This window comes from Oncorhynchus nerka, linkage group LG9a (genome assembly GCF_034236695.1).
Source record: "Oncorhynchus nerka isolate Pitt River linkage group LG9a, Oner_Uvic_2.0, whole genome shotgun sequence".
Taxonomy (NCBI): Eukaryota; Metazoa; Chordata; class Actinopteri; order Salmoniformes; family Salmonidae; genus Oncorhynchus; species Oncorhynchus nerka.
This window is the reverse complement of record NC_088404.1, coordinates 24,208,331-24,222,569: the sequence shown is the minus strand read 5'-3', so window position 1 is coordinate 24,222,569 and position 14,239 is coordinate 24,208,331. Positions and strand designations below refer to the sequence as shown.

The 14,239-nt window shown below is 43.2% G+C and overlaps 1 protein-coding gene across 2 annotated transcripts in view; it reads right to left on the bottom strand.

Annotated features, from left to right (window-relative positions):
• tbxas1 (thromboxane A synthase 1 (platelet)) overlaps positions 1-14,239 on the bottom strand; it is a 144,987-nt gene that overhangs the window by 33,432 nt on the left and 97,316 nt on the right. The window lies entirely within an intron of this gene.

Genomic DNA, 14,239 nt, shown 5'->3' with positions numbered 1-14,239 from the left:
CCACGTGCTCTCACCACTGGTGTCCCCCAGGGCTCTGTTCTAGGCCCTCTCCTATTCTCGCTATACACCAAGTCACTTGGCTCTGTCATAACCTCACATGGTCTCTCCTATCATTGCTATGCAGACGACACACAATTCATCTTCTCCTTTCCCCCTTCTGATGACCAGGTGGCGAATCGCATCTCTGCATGTCTGGCAGACATATCAGTGTGGATGACGGATCACCACCTCAAGCTGAACCTCGGCAAGACGGAGCTGCTCTTCCTCCCGGGAAGGACTGCCCGTTCCATGATCTCGTCATCACGGTTGACAACTCCATTGTGTCCTCCTCCCAGAGCGCTAAGAACCTTGGCGTGATCCTGGACAACACCCTGTCGTTCTCAACTAACATCAAGGCGGTGGCCCGTTCCTGTAGGTTCATGCTCTACAACATCCGCAGAGTACGACCCTGCCTCACACAGGAAGCGGCGCAGGTCCTAATCCAGGCACTTGTCATCTCCCGTCTGGATTACTGCAACTCGCTGTTGGCTGGGCTCCCTGCCTGTGCCATTAAACCCCTACAACTCATCCAGAACGCCGCAGCCCGTCTGGTGTTCAACCTTCCCAAGTTCTCTCACGTCACCCCGCTCCTCCGCTCTCTCCACTGGCTTCCAGTTGAAGCTCGCATCCGCTACAAGACCATGGTGCTTGCCTACGGAGCTGTGAGGGGAACGGCACCTCAGTACCTCCAGGCTCTGATCAGGCCCTACACCCAAACAAGGGCACTGCGTTCATCCACCTCTGGCCTGCTCGCCTCCCTACCACTGAGGAAGTACAGTTCCCGCTCAGCCCAGTCAAAACTGTTCGCTGCTCTGGCCCCCCAATGGTGGAACAAACTCCCTCACGACGCCAGGACAGCGGAGTCAATCACCACCTTCCGGAGACACCTGAAACCCCACCTCTTTAAGGAATACCTAGGATAGGATAAAGTAATCCCTCTCACCCCCCCCCCCTTAAAAGATTTAGATGCACTACTGTTCCACTGGATGTCATAAGGTGAATGCACCAATTTGTAAGTCGCTCTGGATAAGAGCGTCTGCTAAATGACTTAAATGTAAATGTTAAGCTCAGGGTACAGACACAACCATAACAGTCCATTCAGTAATATATGATCAAATATATTTCAATACTCCAGAAGGCAGAACACAGAGAGCTCTTTGACAGAGAACCTGAGGAAAAACACATTAGCATATCAGAGGAGCTGCTGGGGCTTCTTCACTGGGGTGGGATCGAGAGAGGAGGGACCCGAAGGTTCCAGACAATAATACAATTAGATCCATTAAACCGCACATCTGCTTTCCCTCCATCGTACACACACACTTTCTCCCGCTCTTAAACACAGCGCACACATACAGAAATCACCTTCACAACCAAAACACAAGGTGTCATGGACATCACTATATATCCCTCACAGACATGAGCTGTGCTAGGACATAAATCATTCACTATTCGTATATAAAGACAGGGATCTTCGGCTGTACATAGGTCATCATCCAGTAGCTGAGAATTACCATTTCAATAACTTTATTAAAGCAAGCAGCTGATGTCCCTCATATGCCAGAGTCTATCCTCATTCCCATATTAATCATCCAGGGATGAGGCAGGAGGGACACCAGGAATCACAGGTAGAATGAATTACCATACACTTAAGCTTGAATAAAGAACTGTTTTTCTTTATTTTTTGATATGCATCAAAGCAGTATGTCTTTGTCAACAAACTAATGATGAGATCAATAGCTGAGGCAGGCTCAAATGATAGCTGCTACTGGTAAGGAACTAAACCTATTCAATCCTATTCAAGCCTCCATTGACATGGCTGTAAATTAGTTACATTTGGACATGATACCTTAGTATCTGCCTTAGTCATTCAGTCATGTAATTTTGTTTTCAGATTCCAAGAACACAGGATGAGCTGTTACTATCCTTTGTGCAAGCACTTCCAAGAGTTCATGAACAGTGAGCCTGGTGAAATTTGGGGAGCGCATCGTCAGTAGTGTACCTTTTGGTTCCTAGGGTGTTTCGGCCTTTCACACTATACACCCTCTCCAAAGGCGGCCAGCGACAGGGTGATCAATCCTACGCTTGTGTCCCATTCCCAATTAGTCATAGGAGTTGCCTAGTTGTTGATAGCCAACATCCCATGGGACTATGCATGGCAGGGGAGTCCTCCTCCCTGAGTCAAGCATTGTTGACCGCATACCTCCTGGCCCTCTCACTTCGGGGCCCAGCTGGGGTCTTTCCTCTTCATCCAGAGCCACTGACTGCTGCCTTCTGCCGCCTCCGATACAGCTTTGATTGACGAACGCTGGCTCTGGCCCTTAATTCCCAGGTCTCTAAGCAGTCTGGTTGTAGATGTTGGTATAACTTCTAGAGTATCAACCAGGTCTTTAATTTAGCGGTTACCATTTTAGTTGGAAGCGACTCATATTTGAGACAAGCTGGTTCAGTAATGAGATTTGATGGTGGAGATAGTTCACGTCAGGCTGCATGATATAAGCACTCGCTGTAACACCTGGTATTAGATGATACTCAAATGATCTAGGCCTAATCCATAGCTTAAAGTGTAGAAGTACACAGGACGAGATTACCTATATGTGAAAATAAAGATCTGTGTTAACTTTATCATACACAACACAGCCTAGTCACATGTTAAAGCGACAAATATAAAGTAGGATACCGAAACAAAGTACTAATTATTAAGCACTCAGAATGACTTTTGTTATTCCCAAATTCCATAGGGAAACATGTGAAGAATAAGCCCTTTTGATGTAACCAATGGAGGGATTCAGATGAGCCACTTATGTTATTCGAACTATCGCTACATGAAACAATCTCAGGAAAGTGCTTGGGGATGTCTATAATACTTAGTAAGTTTGTAACTGCATAAGGAACATTCTATCTTAATATTAATAGCAGCATCTGAGGGGGAGGGTCAGCTCTCTCCCAACCCATTCCCAAAACCATCCCTTGAATCCAGCTGGAATACTAACCCATCCACCTCAACCCAAAGCTATGGTTATACCATAAAAATACAATTACTAGAATGGAAAAGCCACTCAGACCACGGTAATTCCACTAGAACACTCATGGGTACACTCAATATGGCCGCCAGTCCACCTATCACAGAACATAGACTTGAATGGGAAGGCCTGTTCTAGAAATTATATTTCTCTGCCAACACTCTTTTCTGACCATCTCTATATAAGGCTGTGAACTCCCAGCTTCTCTAATGGGTATATTTCACTCATCACCACTCAACCTTTCTCTCTGCCTATGATGGTTATTAAATACAAAGCAGCCCAGTGTAATGACTGGATTCATCAGAACAGCACCCGGATATTTTATTCTCTACACGGAGGAAGATAGATTCATGATATAGAGGCTGTAATGGTAGGTTACAGGCCACACCACACTCAGAGAAGTAATGATACAGTAACAGGCTTTTAAAAGGAGAGCTTGGATTGCAGAGGTGTCCAGTACAGCAATACACACACTGTTAGATATTACTGCACTTTGGAGCTAGGACCACCAGCATTTCACTACACCCGCAATAACATCTGCTAAATATGTGTATGTGACCAATAAAATTAGATTTGATTTTGATTTACTCTATCCCATACTATGAAAGACCTCAGAGTGTGCTCACTTCTACGTTCCATAAAAAAGGAAAATCAAATATATATTCTGCAATATATTGTAAATAACTGTTTGGAAGAATAAGTAACTGTAAGGCTATCATTGCCAGGAGAGGCACCACAGGAAAGACAGACTAAACCTCCATATGATCTACTCCTCTCAGAATGGCATAAGAGTGATCTCTCCCTCATTACGCAAGCTGAACACAGTATTTTGTGAGGACAAACAGAGAGAAAAAGAGAGAGGAGAGAGAGACTGAGAGAAAGATAGAAAGAGAGGGAGAGAGAGTACCCCACCGCCACAGCTGTAGAGTGCGTGCTCCTTTCTATATTTCACTATTCCACAGGGCAGTTGGGAAAGAGCGGTATTTAACGATGGCAGCCTCGTGACAGCTGTTGACATTCAGCACACATCAGTTAGAGAGAGAGAGAGAGAGAGAGAGAGCAGCCACGGCGGAATTATTGAAAACATTTTGTCTTCCAGAACAACAACTCCCTTACTTCCTGATTTCTTAATGTTACTGTTTTTGTTTATTGTATGTACCAAACTGTTATACTGCAAGTCGGCTTTCAGCTGCCAATGTATACAGTAATAACACTATAGGACTGACTATACTAACTATATACTGTATAGTCCAGTAATAACACTATAGGACTGACTATACTAACTATATACTGTATAGTCCAGTAATAACACTATAGGACTGACTATACTAACTATATACTGTATAGTCCAGTAATAACACTATAGGACTGACTATACTAACTATATACTGTATAGTCCAGTAATAACACTATAGGACTGACTATACTAACTATATACTGTATAGTCCAGTAATAACACTATAGGACTGACTATACTAACTATATACTGTATAGTCCAGTAATAACACTATAGGACTGACTATACTAACTATATACTGTATAGTCCAGTAATAACACTTATAGGACTGACTATACTAACTATATACTGTATAGTCCAGTAATAACACTATAGGACTGACTATACTAACTATATACTGTATAGTCCAGTAATACCACTATAGGACTGACTATACTAACTATATACTGTATAGTCCAGTAATAACACTATAGGACTGACTATACTAACTATATACTGTATAGTCCAGTAATAACACTATAGGACTGACTATACTAACTATATACTGTATAGTCCAGTAATAACACTTATAGGACTGACTATACTAACTATATACTGTATAGTCCAGTAATAACACTATAGGACTGACTATACTAACTATATACTGTATAGTCCAGTAATAAATAAGGAACCCCTTTTTAATGATAATTTAATCTGACTATTCTCTCATTGATTTAATTTACTTATTTGAGTTTGCGTTTTCAGTATAGTTGTTTACTGTTGGTGGAGCATATTATACTGTTTTGGTCCCGTGTAGCTCAGTTGGCAGAGCATGACGCTTGCAGAGCCAGGGTAGTGGGTTCAATTCCCACTGGGGACCAGCATGAAAAACATATTAAAATCTATGAACTCACTACTGTAAGGCTCTGGATAAGAGCGTCTGCCAAATGTTAAATTATTTAATGTCACTCCTAAATCACTATGATAAATAAAATTGTTTTTCTTCATTGTATTTTTTTGCACTGTCATATGGGACTCCCGGTCACAGCCTGTTGTCACACGGCCTGGGATTGAACCTCAGGCTGTAGTGATGCTGCAAAAGTGCAATGCAGTGCCTTAGACTGCTGCGCCACTCGGGAGGCCCCCTTGTATTTTTAACAGAGCTAAGATTCACTTTGAAGTGTAAAGTGTAGGTATAGCCTTCAGGTGAAACCAGTCATTGATACAGACATGGTGGCGTAGCAGTAAGATCGTAATGCTGTGAACCAATAAGTTGTGAGTTTAAATCCCAGGACATGTTAAATAATAATTACTGTAAAATGTGTTTTTTTTTATGGGAAGAATGTTTCTTTGCGACCGTCATGTGATGTCCCCGGGACAAACCAGAAAGTAGACAAACACCTCCAGGGGACCATGACACAATGACCCAAGAACGTTCAGAGGACCATGAAACAACATCACAAGAAAGTCCTAAAAACATCCCCGGGACAAACTGGGAACAAGACAAAACCTCTATGGGACCATGACACAACACCCTGAAGACTCTAGGCGACCATTTTGTGACGTTCAATAGAGATGACCCTAAGGACGTGGGCTGAACGGACTGGGAAGGGGCCTGACGTCAGTGCTGAGACCCATGATTGGCCCCTGTAGAACACACACACACACACACACACACTTCAATCCTCTCTGTCCATACTGGTCACTCACATGTGAGATTATGACCTGAATCTTCACACAAAAATCCCTCCTTCAATAAGCACTGTGTGCAACAAGCATTCAACACAAGCTGGTACAGAAATCTGAAGGTCCAGATTCCTATCAGTTTCATTTTACCCTGTGCCCTCTTTCACAATGATTCTCCCTCCCTCTCCATCTCTTTCTTTCTCCACCCCCACCTTCCCTTTATCTATTTTTTTGCTCTAAATATAAACCCTTCTTGACCCCCTCCCTCTGTCTCTATCTTTCTCTCACCCAGTGCAAGGTCTTGGTGATGGGGAGTGAGAGGCTCTGTGCTTCCCTTCCCTACTTCCCTACTCAAAGCCCGCTCTCTGTCCTTTTCCTTCCCTTCATCCCTCCTCACTCTCTCCCTCCCCCACATAATCAAGAGGGCAGCAGCTTTTTAAAATCTGAACAATGACCCATGGGAGGAAGGGAAGGAGGGAGGAATGTTAAGTTGGGATGGAGAGAGGGAAGGAGCATTCATACAGCTCTATACACACAGCCTGGCCCTCATTTCATCCCGTCCAAAGGAATAGAAAGAGAATAGAAGAGGCAATGAGAGGACATCCCCTCTCAGAGAAAGGTCTATCTGAGGCCCCTTCTCCGAGGCAGGATGTAGATGAATAATTTAGAAAGGAAAGGTAAGCTGCTGCTGCGGCAGACCGCTACGGCTTCTGCTCTGACTAGCACACACTGGGCCTGGCAGATCAGCTCTCTATGCTGTGCCTGGCCCTCATTTCATCCCGTCCAAAGGAATAGAAAGAGAATAGAAGAGGCAATGAGAGGACATCCCCTCTCAGAGAAAGGTCTATCTGAGGCCCCTTCTCCGAGGCAGGATGTAGATGAACAATTTAGAAAGGAAAGGTAAGCTGCTGCTGCGGCAGACCGCTACGGCTTCTGCTCTGACTAGCACACACTGGGCCTGGCAGATCAGCTCTCTATGCTGTGTGTGCAGGAGCATTGGCATCTCTCTCTCTCTCTCTGCTTGTTATGAAGGATAACAAGTTCTGATTCAAAATATATATATTTGTCACATGCTTTGTAAACAAGTGTAGACTGACAGTGACTGTAGCCTATGTCTGAGATATACAGATGTAAGATCTTAATTTGATCACCTTGCTCTTCCAGGAAATGCAAACTTTTAGTACTCAAGGTTTAAAAAGGCTTCTAAAGTTTGTTATATATATATATATATATATATATATATATATAAAATATATATATTGTTTTACTGAGTTATAGTTTATATAAGGAAATCAGTCAATTGAAATAAATTCATCCCCTTCAGACGATGCCGCAGGTGAAAAAGCCAGATGTGGATGTCTTAGGCTGGCGTGGTTACACATGTGGTTGTGAGGCCATTTGGACGTACTGACAAATTCAGAGAGAAAGGAACATTCAATTCTCTGGCAACAGCTTTGGTGGATTCGAAGCAAATATTCGAACCATTGATAGGCTACTTAGTTTCAATTCCTTACACTTACATCTGCGACCACGACCATGCATACCAATTACACAATCTCTCAAAACTTGAGACATCTGTGGTACTGTATTGTGTGACAAAACTGCACATTTAAACATTTCTGGAATTTTTTATTTCAGCTCGTGAAACTTGGGACCAACACTTTACATGTTGCGTTTATATTTTTGTTCAGTGTAATTTCCACTTTAAAATGTTAGACTTGATTTGCCCAAATGTACCACTCCCCTTAAAATCCTGCATCTGTACACAATAGAGTTTGTGCGAAATTAGTTCAGACAGCATGAGTGATGCTTTGACCTTTGACCTGCACTTTGGGCAGAGGCTCAGAAGAATCTCAAAGACACCTCTTCCTGCCAGGCCTGGCATCGTGCTATAGGATTACAGCAGCTCTTAGTGCTTCATAGCAAACAGGCCTTACCTCTGCAACACCCATAGAGGCCAGCACCAACCAAAAATAGTCACAGGGAACAAAAAGGAGAGGTGCCATGAATAACTCATCACCTTTTATCTGTAATTTAAAAGGAAAACTGCACCCAAAAACAACATTTTGGTATTTGTGTCATCAGTCCATTGTTGATATATAGTATACCCAAAATGTTTTGCAACTCAGCAATTAAGTTTTCAAGATATTTAACATTCAAAATAAAAATATTTATGTATTTTTTGTTATATATCTTGAATGCTGACATGCAAAACATTTTGGAACTATATCAATAATGGACTAATTAAAAAAAGGACTAATTAAAAAAATACCAAACGATTTTGGGTGGAATTTTCTTTAAATTACAGATGACTAGCTCCCTATTGTACCTATAGTAACACTGAACCCTGTACCCCCACTCTCTTCCTCTATCTTTACACTCTCACTCCCTTTCTTCCTCTCTCTCACTCTCTATTCTTTCATTCTCTCTCTTCCCTCCCTCCCTCTCCCTCTCTGAAGACCTTTGCCACCAGACAGACAGTGCAGAGGGGAGGGGAGCAGCACAGCAAAGCAGGGGCAGCCCAGGCTGAAACATGTCATTTAAGATGCGTTGGTCTCTCCTCCTTTTCCATATTGAGTCTTAACACCTTCTGCATGTCATTAGGGGCCTTGCTTTGCTTAAACTCATTGTTATTTAGGGAGATAAGAATGGCAAATGAATGAAGGGGGCCCCTGAGTGCGGTGACACAACAGTAGAGAGAGGGGGAGAGAGAAAGAGAGAGAGAAGGAGAGAGAAAGAGAGGGAGAATGAGGGGGAGGGAAATACATGCAGCTAGTGACTGGAAGCCGTCATTGGACGCTTCGTGTCATGGATCATCACTGGAGGCTTCTTGCCATGGATCATCACTGGAGGCTTCGTGTCATGGATCATCACTGGAGGCTTCTTGCCATGGATCATCACTGGAGGCTTCTTGCCATGGATCATCACTGGAGGCTTCGTGCCATGGATCATCACTGGAGGCTTCGTGCCATGGATCATCACTGGAATCTTCTTGCCATGGATCATCACTGGAGGCTTCATGCCATGGATCATCACTGGAGGCTTCTTGCCATGGATCATCATTGGAGGCTTCGTGGCATGGATCATCACTGGAGTCTTCTTGCCATGGATCATCACTGGAGGCTTCATGCCATGGATCATCACTGGAGGCTTCTTGCCATGGATCATCACTGGAGGCTTCGTGCCATGGATAATCACTGGAGGCTTCTTGCCATGGATCATCACTGGAGTGGAGAGACACACAGGAGGCCTGGCTCTGGGAGCAGGCACAGGACTCACCAGGCTGGGGAGACATACAGGAGGCTTTGTCCTTGGCAGAGGCACCGGATACACTGGGCCGTGGAGGCGCACTGGAGGTCTTGAGCTTAGAGCCTGCACAACCCATCCTGGCTGGGTGGTTATCTTCGCCCTGCAAATGCGGGGCGCTGGCACAAGACGCACTGGGCTGTGCAGACGCACTTGAGACACAGTGCGCAGAGCCAGCGAAGGATATCCTGGGCCGAAGAGACGCACTGGAGACCAGGCGTGCTGAGCCGGCACCATCCGTCCTGGCTGGATGCTCACCTTAGCCCGGCAGATGCACCGGGCTGTAAACACGCACTGGAGACACCGTGCGCTCCACCACATAACACGGTTCCTGACCAGTACGACGCTCGCCATGGTAAACCTGACTCAGCCAAATTCCCTGTGTGCCTCCCCAAATTTATTTTTGGGGCTGCCTCTCGGGCTTCCTCGCTAGCCGTGTACGTGTCGCCAACTTCATTCTCCGGTATCCCTCCTCGCACTACTCAATTGAATCCCAGGCGGGCTCTGGCACTCTCCCTGGGTCGACCACCTCTCTACCTCCTCCCAGGTTGTCTCATACTCCTGGCCACGCTGCTTGGTCCTTTTGTGGTGGATAGTTCTGTCACGGCCGTTGCTGGAAGAAGACCAAGGTGCAGCGTGGTGAGCGTACATTTTCCTTTTTATTAAAAAATGTCGCCAACAAAACAACAAACGAAAAAACAACCGTGAAGCTTACAGGGCATTAGTGCCACAAAAGTTAACTACCCACAAACACAGGTGGGAAAAAGGGCTGCCTAAATATGGTTCCCAATCAGAGACAACGATAGACAGCTGTCCCTGATTGAGAACCATACCTGGCCAAAACAAAGAAATACAAAACATAGAAAATAGAACATAGAATGCTCACCCAAATAACACCCTGACCAAACCAAAATAAAGACATAAAAAGCTTTCTAAGGTCAGGGCGTGACAAAATGTCAGAATAATAGTAGAGAGAATGATTTATTTCAGCTTTAATTTCTTTCAACACATTCCCAGTGGGTCAGAGGTTTACATACACTCAATTAGTATTTGGTAGCATTGCCTTTAAATTGTTTAACTTGGGTCAAAACTTTTGGGTAGCCTTCCACAAGCTTCCCACAATGAGTTGGGTGAATTTTGGCCCATTCCTTCTGACAGAGCTGGTGTAACTGAGTCAGGTTTGTAGGTCTCCTTGCTCGCACACGCTTTTTCAGTTCTGCCCACACATTTTCCATAGGATTAAGGTCAGGGCTTTGTGATGGCCACTCCAATACCTTGACTTTGCTGTTCTTAAGCCATTTTGCCACAACTTTGGAAGTATGCTTGGGGCCATTGTCCATTTGGAAGACCCATTTGCAACCAAGCTTTAACTTCTTGCGTCGAGCCATCCCGGATCCGGTATCGTGACTACAGCCTCAAGCTCATTACCATAACGCAACGTTAACTATTCATGAAAATCGCAAATGAAATTAAATTAATCTATTTGCTCTCAAGCTTAGCCTTTTGTTAACAACACTGTCATCTCAGATTTTCAAAATATGCTTCTCAACCATTGCAAAACAAGCATTTGTGTAACAGTATTGATGGCTAACGTAGCATTTTAGCATTTAGCGTTAGCATTCAGCAGGCAACATTTACACAAAAAAACAGAAAAGCATTCAAATAAAATCATTTACCTTTGAAGAACTTCAGATGTTTTCAATGAGGAGACTCTCAGATAGCAAATGTTCAGTTTTTCCTGAAAGATTATTTGTTTAGGACAAATCGCTCCGTTTTCTGCGTCACGTTTAGCTACGAAAAAACCCCTGTATCCAGGATTGTGTAAATCTATCAGCAAGCTCATTAGCATAACACAACGTTAACTATTCATGAAAATTGCAAATGAAATGAAATTAATCTATTTGCTCTCAAGCTTAGCCTTTTGTTAACAACACTGTCATCTCAGATTTTCAAAATATGCTTTTGAACCATAGCTAAACAAGCATTTGTGTAAGAGTATTGATAGCCTAGCATTGCATTAAGCCTAGCATTCAGCATGCAACATTTTCCACAAAAACCATAAAAGCATTCAAATAAAATAATTTACCTTTGAAGAACTTCAGATGTTTTCAATGAGGAGACTCTGTTAGATAGCAAATGTTCCGTTTTTACAAAAAATATTATTTGTGTCGACTAATCGCTCCGTTTTGTTCATCGCGTTTGGGTAAGGAAAAAAAGAAAAAAAGTCATTAAAACGCGAACTTTTTTCCAAATTAACTCCATAATATCGACAGAAACATGGCAAACGATGTTTAGAATCAATCCTCAAGGTGTTTTTCACATATCTATCGACGATAAAATCCATTGTGGCAGTTTACTTTCAATTCTGAAGAAATGGAACGCGCATGGACCTACAGATTACACACACAGGACACCGGGCGGGACACCAGGTAAATGTAGTCTCTTATGGTCAATCTTCAGTCTCTTTCACTGTACTGAAAGGCATTGGGTTGAGTTAGCTGTGATGAGCATGGCAGGAGAAGTGAGAGAGAGAAAAACTGACCATCACACTGCAGTCAGCTGCCAGATGTCTGGTCAAATGTAGATCAAGCTAGCTTATAAAAGGCTCCCAAAGTCAAACTAACATTTATTCACTCCGACTGTTGAAAACCCCAATTTCCTTCACCAGCTAGCTACATACAGCTCACTAGCCCTCCATAGAGATGTGTATTAACCCTGCCATAACATGAGTTCTTCGGCTGTACGTTATTGTAACATTTCTCGTACGATGTTGTGAAAACCTGCTTCTGATCCAGACGCCTTAAAAAGGTTCAGGAGAGTGTAACATTTTGAGGTAGGTGAGTCTAGGGTCCAGAGCAATCAATCTTATAGTAGCAAAGGACTTTCAAAATGCTGCAAAAAACAGTAGAGTTGTTGACAACAGTGTTGTTAACCTGTTGCGTCGAGCAATCCCGTATCCGGGAGCGTAATTATAGCCTCAAGCTCATTACCATAACGCAACGTTAACTATTCATGAAAATCGCAAATGAAATGAAATAAATATATTGGCTCACAAGCTTAGCCTTTTGTTAACAACACTGTCATCTCAGATTTTCAAAATATGCTTTTCAACCGTAGCTACACAAGCATTTGTGTAAGAGTATTGATAGCTAGCATAGCATTAAGCCTAGCATTCAGCAGACAACATTTTCACAAAAACAAGAAAAGCATTCAAATAAAATAATTTACCTTTGAAGAACTTCGGATGTTTTCAATGAGGAGACTCTGTTAGATAGCAAATGTTCAGTTTTTCCAAAAAGATTATTTGTGCAGGAGAAATCGCTCCGTTTTGTTCATCACATTTGGCTAAGAAAACCCCCCGAAAATTCAGTCATTACAACGCCGAACTTTTTTCCAAATTAACTCCATAATATCGACAGAAACATGGCAAACGTTGTTTAGAATCAATCCTCAAGGTGTTTTTCACATATCTATTCGATGATAAGTCATTCGTGGCAGTTTGGTTTCTCCTCTGAAGCAAATGGTAAAATTCACGCAGCTGGAGATTGAGCAATAATTGCAACGGAGGACACCAAGCGGGGCACCTGGTAAATGTAGTCTCTTATGGTCAATCTTCCAATGATATGCCTACAAATACGTCACAATGCTGCAGACACCTTGGGGAAACGACAGAAAGTGTAGGCTCATTCCTTGCACATTCACAGCCATATAAGGAGACATTGGAACAAAGCGCATTCAAAATCTGGGACATTTCCTGTTTGAAATTTCATCTTGGTTTTGCCTGTAGCATCAGTTCTGTGGCACTCACAGATAATATCTTTGCAGATTTGGAAACGTCAGAGTGTTTTCTTTCCAAAGCTGTCAATTATATGCATAGTCGAGCATCTTTTCGTGACAAAATATCTTGTTTAAAACGGGAACGTTTTTTTATCCAAAAATTAAAAGAGCGCCCCCTATATCGAAGAAGTTAATAGACTGCAATTATCAGTGGTGCCGCCTTTCAGTAAAACTACCCTTAAGACAAATTATATCCAGTCCCATCAGCAGACAGCACTCTTCATCTCAGCTCCTTCATTACAGTAGGCTATGTAACAGTAAATACTAGGTCTTGTTGCGGTGCTTTGAAGGCTACTCAGTAGACTACGATTCAGTGCTCTATTTCAGAGAGGCAAGTCAGAGTACAAAAGGATAAAAGTCCACTTCAGAAAATGTGCAATGAGAAAATAAATAACACCAAGATAAAAAAAGGACATAAAACAGTGAGGAAGTGAGCACTGATGCATTTTGATCAGGAATAAAACACCAGAATGCAAACAGGCAGAGTTAGTTAGTTTACACTAAGAGCTCTCTTTGTAGACACTTCCTACCCTGTGAGTTGAAGGATTGAGAATTGGAGAGCAGAGAGCGGCGTATCGGCACGACGTAGAACGAGGGAAGAGGACATGAAAGAATGAAATAGTGTCTGACTCCAGACTCTCCAGTCTGTGCGTTTGAGCCTGTCTTCTGGTCTGCTGTCTGCTCCACTCTTCTGTTTTCCACTGCTCTGGCCTTGGTCAGGGTATTAGGATGCAGGAAGAGAGACGGGAGAGTGGAGGATCTAACAAGGCCATTGCAGTGGCACCCTATTCCATATATTGTGCACTACTTTGACCACAGCCCTATGGACCCTAGGGAATAGGGTGCCATTTTGGACATACCCATGGCCTTGTTAGATCCCCCACTCCCCTGTCAAACTGTTTCTCTCCACTGTTAGACCAGTGTTATGCTGCAGAGTTGATTGTGGCTATGAAAACAGTGTGTGTGTGTGTGTGTGTGTGTGTGTGTGTGTGTGTGTGTGTGTGTGTGTTGGAACTAAGTCTTCATATGGATGCCAGAAAAATAGCAGTTTTCATCCTTAGTGAATGCAGTGAAAGCTTGGGTGCTGTCTGTGTTCTTTATTTCGCAATATAGTGGCAGCGCACATCAAACTGCC